This window comes from Parasteatoda tepidariorum, chromosome 3 (assembly GCF_982258835.1).
Source record: "Parasteatoda tepidariorum strain Cologne lab strain chromosome 3, Ptep-v5.0, whole genome shotgun sequence".
NCBI lineage: Eukaryota > Metazoa > Arthropoda > Arachnida > Araneae > Theridiidae > Parasteatoda > Parasteatoda tepidariorum.
The window spans coordinates 118933591-118946358 of NC_141757.1; the positions used below are offsets into that span (position 1 = coordinate 118933591).

At 27.5% G+C, this 12768-nt stretch overlaps 1 protein-coding gene across 2 annotated transcripts in view; it reads left to right on the forward strand.

Annotated features, from left to right (window-relative positions):
• LOC107449775 (uncharacterized) overlaps positions 1-12768 on the forward strand; it is a 112713-nt gene that overhangs the window by 33959 nt on the left and 65986 nt on the right. Inside the window, exon 2 of one of the 2 annotated variants that reach the window (XM_016065424.4) lies at positions 597-672. The exons of the other annotated variant lie outside the window; for it this stretch is intronic. The gene's annotated coding sequence lies outside the window, so the exon portion shown is untranslated. The remainder of the gene's footprint in view (positions 1-596; positions 673-12768) is intronic. 2 annotated transcript variants of the gene reach the window in all.

Sequence of the window (12768 nt, forward strand, 5' to 3'; positions counted from 1 at the left end):
GAACTTTTCGTTTAACAGATTTTTGAGATAACTCAACTTCATCAGTATAAATAAATTTAATATTAAATCATTTGTAGACTATTCACAATGTCATATTAAAAGCATATTTTATTTGAAAATCTTATTTCATTTGCTTTTATGAATGATTATGGAGATAAATACAAATAAAGTGAAATAATAATAAATCATTTCACTGTTAATTTTAAATAGAATAAAATTTGATTTAATATCCTATATAGTTAGTTTAATAAGCTATCAACTTTTCGTTCATGGGTTATATGAGAAAATTCAACTTAATCCATCCAAATAAATTTTAATTTAAGCAATCGTAGAAAATTCACAATATCATATTAAAAGCTTATTTTATTAGCTTTTCTTTATAAAAAAAATCCAATTCATCAAAAAGGAAGAGAGAGAGAAAAAAAAAAAAAAAAAAAAAAAAAAAAAAAAAAAAAAAAAACGTAAGATGTGAGAAAGTTACTGTTTTCTCACATCCGAGAGAAAGTTCTTTTTTGGAATCACGATAGATGCTCGAGGGGGCGAAAAAGAGGCAAATTTAGGGGTAAAATTCTAATAGTCTTTACCTTGAATTTCAGAGGGGGCCTCAACCTGTTCCGGTCAGCTATTTGCGGGGTCATCTCACAAGGTGGAGTTTCATTTGCAATTCAACAGGTAAAAATAATTTCGCTTTCTTCCTCTCCCATTATCTTTGACAGACAGGAAAAATTTCGAGTTTAAGATGTCTAGAATGATGTATAGTTGAACTGGAAAAAAATATGTATGTTGGCGAGGTTTCCGCTCATAAAGAAGAAAAATAATAATAATTTGATTGTTGGTTTAGTTGGTGCTGTAAGAATCATCGAAATGCTCATTACTTTTAATCTGAACTGAAATCTTAGGTAAAAGGTTTTCGAGTCTTAAATGTCTTTCTTAAGAATTTTGAATTACAACAACAACTTAATAACCATTTTCTCATTCAAACAAAAAAAAAAGTTAATTAGAAACGAACTCAAATAGAAAGGTTATAAAGGAATTCGAAATGTAATTTATAAATGAATAGATTATATTAGATAGTCTATAGATGAAAGATTTGAGCTGATACAATCAATCTCTAAATCTGAACTGAAATTACAAAAATAGTTTTCGACTTTGTTAAGAATTTTGAATTTCAACAACTTAATATTTCCTCATTCAAAAACGTTTATTAGAAATAAACTCAAATTAGAAGGTTATAAAGGAATTCGACATGCAATTTATAGATTTATTACTTTATAAATGAAAGATTGTGAATGATAACCTATAATAAAAGATCTCTAAATCTGAACTGCAATCATAAAAAACAGTTTTCAAGTCTTACATCCTTGTTAAAATTTTTGAATTCAATTTAATTTTCATTTCCTCATTCATAAACAAGTTAATTAGAGACTCAAATAGAAAGGCTATGAATGAATTCAATAAGTGGTTAATATATTTATTAATTTGTAGTTGAAAAATGGTAACAGGATTTTTGTATTTGTTTAAATTGAAGTAAACTAAGTACAAAAATTAATTTTATATGGAACCAACATAAAAACTAAATCATATTTCGGATTTTTTAAAAAAATTGTTTTGTCATAACAATAACCAAAGGAAACATAAATTTTTGCTGAATGATATTTCCCATTTAGTATGTTTTACAATGAATACCTTTAATAAACATTTTTCAAATTATTGTTGAAAATAAGGAGTCTTTTTTTTTAATTGTGAATTTTTTCTGTCAAATCCCTCCAAAATAAACTAATGATTTTTCAAGCCATTTAAAATGTTAAAAAACTCTGCTAATTTTATCATGTTAAAATTTAAGTGCGTTGCGTCTAATTATTAGAGGAATGTTGAAATTTTTTTTTATGACCCATGTTCTTTTTTTTGCCAATTTTTACTGCCCCATGCTTCTAGAATATTTGCTATTTAAAACTGTCTTGAGAAGAAAATATTTAATTTTTTACGGCTAATCAATTTTAGGTATTGATCAATTTCCTAAAAACACCATATGACTTTATCACAGAATATTATTATTCATATTTTAAGAAATTTCAAAACAAACAAAAACGCAAGTATTTTATTATCTACGATTAATTCTCCTTTCTACATTCTAATGAGCTAGAATTTTGCTCGATAAAAAGTTTTGGAGCATAGTAGACTAAACAGCCATTTTAATTATCGATGTTAATTAATGTTAATTAATGAGCCAAAGCTATAGCTTCTAGATTGAGGAAAAAGTATGGTCAAAACTACCAGAATATCGTAGAATATAACGTATTTCTGGCCCTTTTGGGAAAAAGTTTAGAAAGTGCTTTGGTAATTTTGGTAAAAGCAGCAGTAAAATATTGTTTTATAACATGTGATAAAATTTGGTAATTTCATCATGATACCCTAGAGCATGTCATTTATTCCATTAAATTTAGTTTACAATTTTGTATTTTTTACTCAATGTGTGGTAACAAGAACTGTAATTTCTAAAATCAGAATTTTCATGAAACCGTTATCATATGAACGAAAAAACTATCAAATAAACTATCTAAATGCCGCATATTTTGGGTTTTATTACCAAAATTTTTTTTCTTCTTGAAATGTTATTGCCATACAGTAAAAAAATCCTGAAAAACTTATCATACACTGCGGTAATTTAACCAGATTTGTTTCCTCCGTGTTTGAATCTATTTCAGAAATACAATTTCTGAAAATGTAGAATATACTTTTTATAATTTTTAAACTATCGTCAATAAAAAGCGTTTCTTACTAATGAAGCTCAGTAAAAAAAAAAAAAAAAAAAAAAAAAAATTAGTATAGCTAATAAAAAAAACATTATGTAGCCTATTAAGTTATGCAAACTCGTTTAATTATGGATCTAGACTACTAATTGATACGCCAACGTTTCAACATAATTACTGAAAAAGATCAAAGCAATTTATGAAAATATAAAACATACATTTGATATTTCTTTAAATTGCGGTCAATAAAAAATGACTCGCTACTTTTTGAAAGTGATAACAAAATGGAAAGGAAAAATCCCACATAGGTTAAACTCATAGACCTCGGGATAAAAGAGAACAAAAAATAATATTAAAATTTTTTCCACTTATTTCGATTATTTGAACAAATACTTGATTTTACTTGTCACGCCTCACCGCCTAACTGTAACCAATTGGCCTGCCAATTACCATACTAAGTAAATCAAAACTCTTTTATCAGGCATCCTACGCTGTAAATCAACGAGCAAAAGAATATATTTCTCCTGATTTAATCGAAAAGACTCACCCAACTTATTAGTTTGTATTGTTTGAAAAGTTCCTTCTGAACATCGATAAAAGCTCTAACTAGGCCGAGAAGGAACATTTCTATACGAATTTGTATCTGATATTGATTCCTCCCTTGTCTCGACGACAAACGTTCTAAAGAGCCCCCAACAATACTTATGATCGTTCCTTCCGTATTTCGCCAATTAGAGCATTTTATTGAGAAGTTGCCACTTTCTGCCTTAACAAAGAATTTGATAAATTTAATGTTGCTGATAGCAATTCTGTTATTTAGTTTCTTCCTCGTAAAACACAAAAACTGAAACTGTTTTTGTTTATCTGTCATCAACTAATGGTGAATTTCAACAGCAGTGGAAGATCAGACTTTTTCCTGGTCTTAAGTTCTTTCTTTTTTACTTTTGTGTTATTGTTTTAAATAAAGAACTTGATTGCCTCACTAATATCTAAGAAAATAATTAACTCCCTAATAAAAATAATTGTATATATATATATATATATATATATATATATATATATATATATATATATATATATATATATATATATATATATATATATATATATATATATATATATATATATATATATATATATATATATATATTAAGAAAGAAAACTAGTTTTTAGGTTTCTACAGGATCGAGAAGAAAATATTCTTTATTATTGTAGTTTTATTGACTTTCTCACTATTTTTTATAATTTTTTCTTTATTTCTTACTCACATTGGTATCAAAAATATAATAAATAATAGCACGGAAAACATTCTAATTATTCTTCATTCCATTCGAGAAGAATAAAATTCTAAATCAAAATCGATGAAGAGGAAAACTTAAACTAAATATCTTTTCGCTTCATCACCCAGGCGAAGATGTAAAATAAGCGGATTTCTATGTTCACTCATGAAATATTTATGTAAATATTATTCTTTAGGGACTTTCAATAACTGTTATTATACTGAACACATTAATGATTCATTACTTTCTTTTAATCGGTTCATATGAAAATGCCCATATAAGAACTGTAAAAACATTTAAATATGGAAACAAAATTAAATAAGTGACTCACCCTATAATAAAGAAAATTTATTTTTACTAAATATAGTTTTTTATTCAAAATATTGTTTTACTGATATATACAGGCACTTGAACCTTTAATCTCTAATATTTTATCTAACCTTACAATCTTTTTTCAATACTTCAACTCTATTGGCTTTTGACTGACTTTTTTGTAAATTTTAATTCTTTGTACAGGACGCAAAATAAAGCAAACGGAACGCATCGGAATGCATCAAAATAAATCAGAAACAAAACACATGTTTTGGATTATATTTCAGATTTAATTTTTATGCTTTAAATACGTTTTTTTAAGACGTTTATGAGCGTATAATTTACTTATATGTTATATAAGAGAATTTATTTTGACGTAAACGATGAAAAAATATCAAACAAATAATACGAAAGCATTCAATATTCTGATTTTAGATATTTTTATTTTAACCGAAATGTCGGATGTCACACTTGTTATTACCCTCTCCCTCTTCTTGGAGAAAAACTGTCACGATGTCACGAGCCGCCCCCCTCCCTTCCAATAGTATGGACGGTTCCTTTCAACTCTTCCTGCATCCATACACTATTAACATTATACATACAATAATGTATTTAACGAAAGTCTAATGACGCGTTTTTTTTTTTAAATTTCCAACTTAATTTTAGTAATTACGTTATTACATCGTTTTTTTCACTTTAAATGTTGTTTCATTTTCTTTTTTTTTTTATGTTTATTTTAAGTTTTCATCCGCCTTTTGTCTGAGTTAAAAAGAATGCATAAGAAAGTGTTACGTTTTTATATCGATTGTTACAGGATGCAACAATGAAATTTATTTCCTCAGATAGCACCTTTCACATTTTGAAAAAACGAAGCTATTTCAGACTAATATGCACGCAAATCTTCTACGTCTCCATTTATCGCTTTACTTTCTTACTCTGTTCACATTTAACCATTAAAGATAGTTATCAACACACTTTTCTTTTGTGTTACAACGTTGCCAGTGTAAAAGCAGGACAGAGCGCAATTAAACCATCGAGACAACTGCAGCATCCTAATTGTCTCATTTACAGCGACGCGTCATTTTTCTTGTGCGATTCGTTTCGTCAATTTGATGATAGAGTTGGCGGGATTGATGGATGTGCACTAAGTGCGTGACGTCTAGTGTTACAGCTACAATTCGTGACAAATTGATTAAAAGTAACAAAATAGTTTAGTTTTCCAGCCAGCATTTTCCTCAAGTGCATCATGAGCGTCCATCAAAACAGGGCTTACTTGACAATTATAGCTGCAGTATAGCTGATAAATGATTATTAATTTTTTTTCTTTTTTGGCAAAGAATTGCTACCTCCCACTCTATGGCGTGAAGAATGATGGATTGTCTCATTTACAACTTTTTTTTTCCCTTTCCAAAATACACATCATGTGATATCAATTATTCACTGATTGCTGTTTTTCCTGACGCCAGGTGGAATGACGCTTTTTTGCGAATACTGTGCTATTTTCGTAACAGCTGTGAATTTGCAACAGTTATTCATGACTGTTCGCTCAAGTTGATCACATCGTCAGCCATCGCCCTTCATGCTAATTCTGAAATGGGTGCATAACGTTATTTTGATGAGTTCAACAGGTTTCTGAAAATGGAAAGTGTTTGTGTTCTAGTTTTTTAATATTTAAAATGTTACTCCAATCTAAATTATCTGACCTCATAAAAATTTACGAAAATTGAGATTTATTAATGTTGATAATTTTCTCCGATGTGAAGAAAGCTCATAGACTTGGCAATTTTTTAAAACTTTTCGTAATATTTAAGTTTTTGGTCCGTTCTAAAGCATGTACTGTAAAAAATTTCGTGTCAAATTACGATAAAAAGTACCGGTTCTCAAAGTGCCAACCAGTATTTTTCATCATAAAATTCATTTTTATCTGAACATGTTACGGAACAAAAAATCTGATACACCGTAATTTTTACTGTAATAATAATCATAAAATCGATGAATCGCTTCAATTAAATAAATATTATTGTAAAAATTATGCTAGAATAATTTACGGAGAAAAACGGATTTTATGGATGAGGCACTCAAAGTGCCTGTACTTTATACCGTAATTTTATCCAGATTTTTAACAGTGTAGCAAATTCTATGTGGCAAAATGGTATATATAGTTTAAAATTATAACTTTGCTTCAAGTGTAAGTCACTTAAATTGCGGCTTTTTCTATTTTATTGGCTTTTTTTTAATTTCCTTTATGTTTTCATTACGTGTTATATTTAAGTTTCGACTGTAAGAAGCAAGTAAGTTTTTTATCGTTAAGTTTTTGCAAACGCTCTTTTTCTACAAAACACTCATAGGTCAGTTTCTTTGTCCAAAAAATAAATAAAATAAAATTAATACGAAACAATTAGGTAAAATCTGGGAACCGTTTTGGTTTAGTTTAGGTTCAAAGTAAATTCGTATCCCCTTCTCCAAAATAGGCTTAAACCATTATCCTTGGATTTTTTGCTTTGAACGAGAAGACGACAAACCCAAAATCAATAGTTATAAGGGTTTTATGGATAAACATTACAAATTTATTACATAACAATTTCTATATGTTAAAATAAATTATGAATTTTTATAACGTTGTACATCATGACAGCCTCCTGCTTAACCAAGATATATATATAGATATATATACATCTTTGATCTTTAAATTTTTTGCATCCATGTATAACAGTTTTTCATGTCAATTTAAACTATTTGCTACTCCTTATCTATTGTATAAAAAATAAAATCTATTAATTTCCCAAAAATCAGAACTATACTATGAGAGTTCAAATTATTCAGTAACTTTTTTTTGTACATAAATTTAAAAATAACTATTGCCTAAACTTATTGAGAAACAACACGCTTATTTTTAAACTTATTTTTGTTGAATGCAGCCGCATTTATCTATGGAATCAAAAAAGTCTATATCAAAACGTATAATTACGTTTCTCTCAGATTCGAAAAGAATATGATTAATTCCGATCACATAGAAACTAAAAAGACGCCTACTCAGACGTTTTTATAATCTGAGAAAACACGTGTAATTTCCATGATAAGTTCAAGAACATTTTCCAGTAGCAGAATGTCTGAAATTTTTTTTCTAAACGAATGTCGATTACAATAAATTCGTTTTTTCTCTCATTCGATTATAATACGAAACTATATGCGTATAGCAATAGATTAAAACACGAAATAAAAAAACATAACCAGTTTTAGTTTTAATTTCAAGAACAAATTCCAGTAACAAAATGTCTGCCATTTTTTATAATCTAATGACGAACACAATAAATTCGTTTTTCATTCGTTTATAATAGTAAATTGCATGCGTATAACAATAGGTAATAATACGAATGATAAACATTGAAATTTTTAATTAAAGGTGCCAGAGCATTTTTCGGTAGCAGAAAGTCTGCCATTTTCTTAATTCTCAATGCAATCAAAATCTTTAAAAATCATTGAATATTTTTTTATTTTTCAGTAGATTTCTAAATAAAAGCAATATTAGTCTTTGTGTAACTTTTCCACTACTAAAAATTACGATCACGTAAGCTTTTTAATTTCATAAAACTGTGGCTTTTTTTCATATAGACATGTGCAATTTTCACAATGAGCATAAAAAACGTTAGCATTTTCACAATGAGCATAAAATACGTTAGCATTTTCACAATGAGCATAAAATTGACAAGTTTAACCTAACAGTCATGAACTCCTATCACTAAATCACAACTGTTATTTAAACAGCTCATTATTCACTATTTCTGTAACTGTTGTGATAATGTTTTGAAATTTTCAAATTTTTTTTTGTTAGATACTTGAAAAGATTTACAGTAATACGACATCGTAAATATTTAAAAAAATATTATTATGTTATTTTATTTTAGATGTTCATTTTGGCAGTTTAACTGTGACACATTCAATTCTATTATGTGTATATTAGCTCCGTTTTTTGTATTGTGAAATGAAAAAAAAGTTCTGGTAAACACGACGAAGTCCATGGATGACATTTCTGTTAAAAAAAATCTTAATTCTGGAAATAAAACAAAAATATGCGAAAGTTAAACTATTCATTTGGTGCTTTTTTCTTTCGCAAGATAATCTCGTATCGGAAATTTTGGTTTTCAAAGTAACAGCTTTTATTGCCACACATTCAGTAAAAATTACAAAACTGAAATGTAAATTTATCTGAATAAATGGTTTTTATTCTAATCTCTTATATATCACGATTAAATTACCAAATTTTTTCATATATTATAAAGCCATATTTTATTGCTAATTTTACAAAAATCATTACTAAAGCATTTCGGTAAAAAATTACCGATTTTTTTGGTGATCTCATAGAGCCACAGACATGGTACATTTAACCATATTCTAATAGTTATGACCCTATTTTTTCTCAGTGTGGCTTAATACCAGAATAACCAATAGGAATAATTCAATACTATTAAGAAGGATAAGAAATCGGCAAAAATTATGCAACTGTTAAAAAAAGTAGTAACTTTCAGCAACGTGCAGTAATCAATGTCTGACATTGCTCGGTGCATTGATTATTGCTTGATTCAACCCCGAATCCTTTTATTTCTTTAGTAGCCGTATGTAATCTAGATTTTTTTTTAACTATCCTTCTTTTAAACTATCATTACTCTTGTTTAGTTTTTTTTATTGAGTCCCTTTCCTGAAGGTAAGATTAAATATGTATCCGAATCAGAATATAGGCATAACCACAGAAATGAATACTACTATCTGAAAACTTTCAAATAAGCTTATTTTGAAGGATTTCAAAATAGCATTTTTTCTTTATTTATTTAATTTGCATTATGTTATAAATATGCTTCTCGGTTGAATAAAAACTCCCAAAAATCGTATCGATATTAAAGCATAAAATAAAAGTTTTTTTTTTTTTTTTTTTTTTTTTTTTTTTGTTTCTGAAGTAAAACGAAATTTCTTTTATTTGCAACATATCATTGGTTCACTATAAGCCATAAAATAAATATCTTACAGCTAGCTTAAAGCATCTTTGGCTACTGACATTTTGTCCACAAGCATTGTAGTTAATTCATGCATATTTCTGATCTTCTTTTTATTCCACAAGATCGCTCATCAGAGACTTCAACTTGAACAGCCAATTAAGAGTATTTATATCTTGTTCTTCATAATTATTCTCAAACGTATGCATCCCCATTTGATTACATTATTGAATCGAATTCCATAACTTTTTATGAGCTAAAAGACATATAATTTCCATTGCGTTCTTCTACGATCCATTCGAACAACAAAAAAAATCGCCACTGATCGGGCTGGCGATACCTCATAGCTGGAAGGTTATGAATATCATTGGCAATCTCACTTTCACTTGATCTATTTCCCTCGTCCCCTGCTTTGGGGCTTCCTTTCACTGAGAATAAGGAATAAGAAATAAAAAAAAGCGCCAAATGCTTCATTTGGCATGCATTTCCTCTAAGCCATAAACGCACAAGAATATAATTCCACACACACAAAAAAAACCCTATATGTATTGAAAACATTGATTTCGATCGTTGAACTTCCAGAAGCCTAGCTGTAATTAAGATCGTATTCTGTACTTTGCCCTCCGAGCCTTTCTGTCAAAGTGCGTGACACGAACATTAAAAAACTCGAGCAGCAACGCGAGCCCGTAAAACAAAATACGGAAAATTGGCGACTGATACCAAAACAGCCCGATTCCAATTCTGAATGACAGAAAATAAAAAAAAGGAAACCAACAATGCCATATTTGAGTAGTACATTGACTTAAAATGGGTGGCCTCTGGCATCGTGTGGTTAAAGAGTTGAGTAGTGCGATTATGATGAGAGGAAACAAATAATAATAATAAAAAAGGATCAGATTATAAAACGATAGAACAGATAGGTATCTAAAACCGATAGGGGGCTATTAAGGGCACTCGTGTGTTTTGATCCTTGTATTTTTCGTCGGATTGTAAATAATGTATGATTGCATTTAGGTATTTATGTGATCGTAAATTCTCAGTTTTTGAACATTAAGATGTGGAGGAGCAAAATATACAACAAGTTATGAAATGATTCGAATCGAAACTCATTACAGTTTTATAATAATGATTCCTTCTTTTCTTTAGTATATATAACGAAAACAAAAGTCGTAGCAATTTAAATAATTGTATTTTGTTTTATTTTGCATTTTCATGTATGACTCGTTTTTGAACATGTATTTATGTTTCCTTAACATGATATACAGAATCATATGTCGAGTTTTGTCACATCTTTCATTTTTATGATATCAGTTCTCTCCTTTCTTTTTTTAGTATATAATACGAAAGCAAAAATAAAAGTAACTTAAGCTACAGCATTTTATTTATTTTATATTTGTATGTATGACTTGAAAAATTAAAATCTAATATAAAAAACATATAATGACTTGTGCTGCATCGAAACTCATTTATTTTTTAGAATAATGGTTCTTCATTTCAGTATACAGATCGAAAACAAAAAGTATTGTAATTTAAATTATTATATTTTAATTTATTTTGCATTTACGCGTGCTGCATGCTTTTCAACGTATATGTACACGTTTTTTAAACATATAAATACAGAAAACAAATACATATTTCTTGCTAAGTTACAATTTGCACCGAAACTTTTATTTTTATAATAGAGATTTCTAAATTTCTTTAGTATACAAAACAGAAATAAAAATCTTACTATTTAAAACTATTGTACTCTATTTGTTTTGTATTTTCATACGAGAAATAGTTTGAAAGCAAAACTGAAATCATTAGAAATAAAGACGCAACAAAATTACAACACATAAATTATGAAATAAAAATTCTGTTTCAGGAATATTCAATTTTAGAAGATTCTGGAGTATTTGCGATTTTTGTTAATTTTCACGCTTTTTTGTAATTAGTGAGGGAAATACAAATATAGAAAAACAATTATCCTTTTAAAAAAATAAAAAATAAGACTACATATACTTTATATCGTAATTCATCAATTACAGAAATGAAAATAGAGCAAGGAGGATCAAAATTTTTCTTACTTAAATAGAGCCAACGATTTGAAATACTTCAAACCTACGAATTTGATTATGTCTGTGTATACAAACGGTAAGATATAGATAGTATTGGAGTCACTAAGAAAATCAAAATAATATCTACACTGTAAAAATTCCGGATCAAATTACGGAATAAAGTAACGACACTTTGGGTGCATCATCAGTAAAATCAATTTTACCGTAAAATATTATACCCTAATTTTTACAGTAATATTTATTTTAATAGCGTGATTCAGTGATTTTACGGTAATCAGCACTGTAAAAATTGCCATGTATCAAAATCTTTGCTCCGTAACATGTTCCGGTAAGAATGGGCTTTACGGAATGAGTGACAGTACTTATTATCATAATTGGATCCGAAATTTTTTACAGCGTGCTCATCGTAAAAAATAAAATAATATTTAAAAATTTAGCTAATTATAATAGTTAAATCTTTATATTTAATATTACTTAAATTAAAAATTATCTCCCACAGCAATAATTTTAAATACGAAAGATTAAAGAGGCGGTTATGTTTAATCGAATGGGTAGCAATTTCTTTATTTTGAATATAAGATCTAAAATATTTTCAAAATATTTTATTCTCAAAAAATTTAATTAGAATTGTAATTTATGTATTTAATTTATTCCTTAAAAAAAGCTATATCTAATTTCAAATGTCTTGTTATCAAATTAAAATCTGTTTACTATTGAACTCCTGATAGGAAAACTTCTGCAGTTTCTTTGATATTATCAATTCAATTAAAATCTTGAAAGCAGGAGTGATTTTGCATTCTCGAGATAAACGCTACGGAACACCCGCAAACATTTCTATTTATTATCCGGAGTGTTTTTGTAAATGATGCGTCATTTTTGTTTGTTTTAATTAACTACTCGCACATCTCTTTGGAAGAAATGCTTAGAAAACAGTTTGACTTTTAACCTGATTGTTTATAACTTTGAAAATGGCAGGCGTTTATGTGTAGTTATATATATATATATATATATATATATATATATATATATATATATATATATATATATATATATATATATATATATATATATATATATATATATATATATATATATATATATATATATATATATATATATATATATATAAATCGCTAAACTAGTTTAAGAATACTTTAACTATATTTCCAAAATTTAATTCTGAAAATTTTTTTTAGCCAATTTAAAAAAAAAAAAAAAATTAAACTAAAGTTTTAATTTACGCCAGATTTTTTTAAATTTTTTAAATGATCTATCTAACTTTAATAATTTCTTCATCAAATTAAAATCTATTTACCATTGAATTCTAGATAACAAAACATCTGTAATTATAGAACAACATTTGATATTAGCAATTTAATTA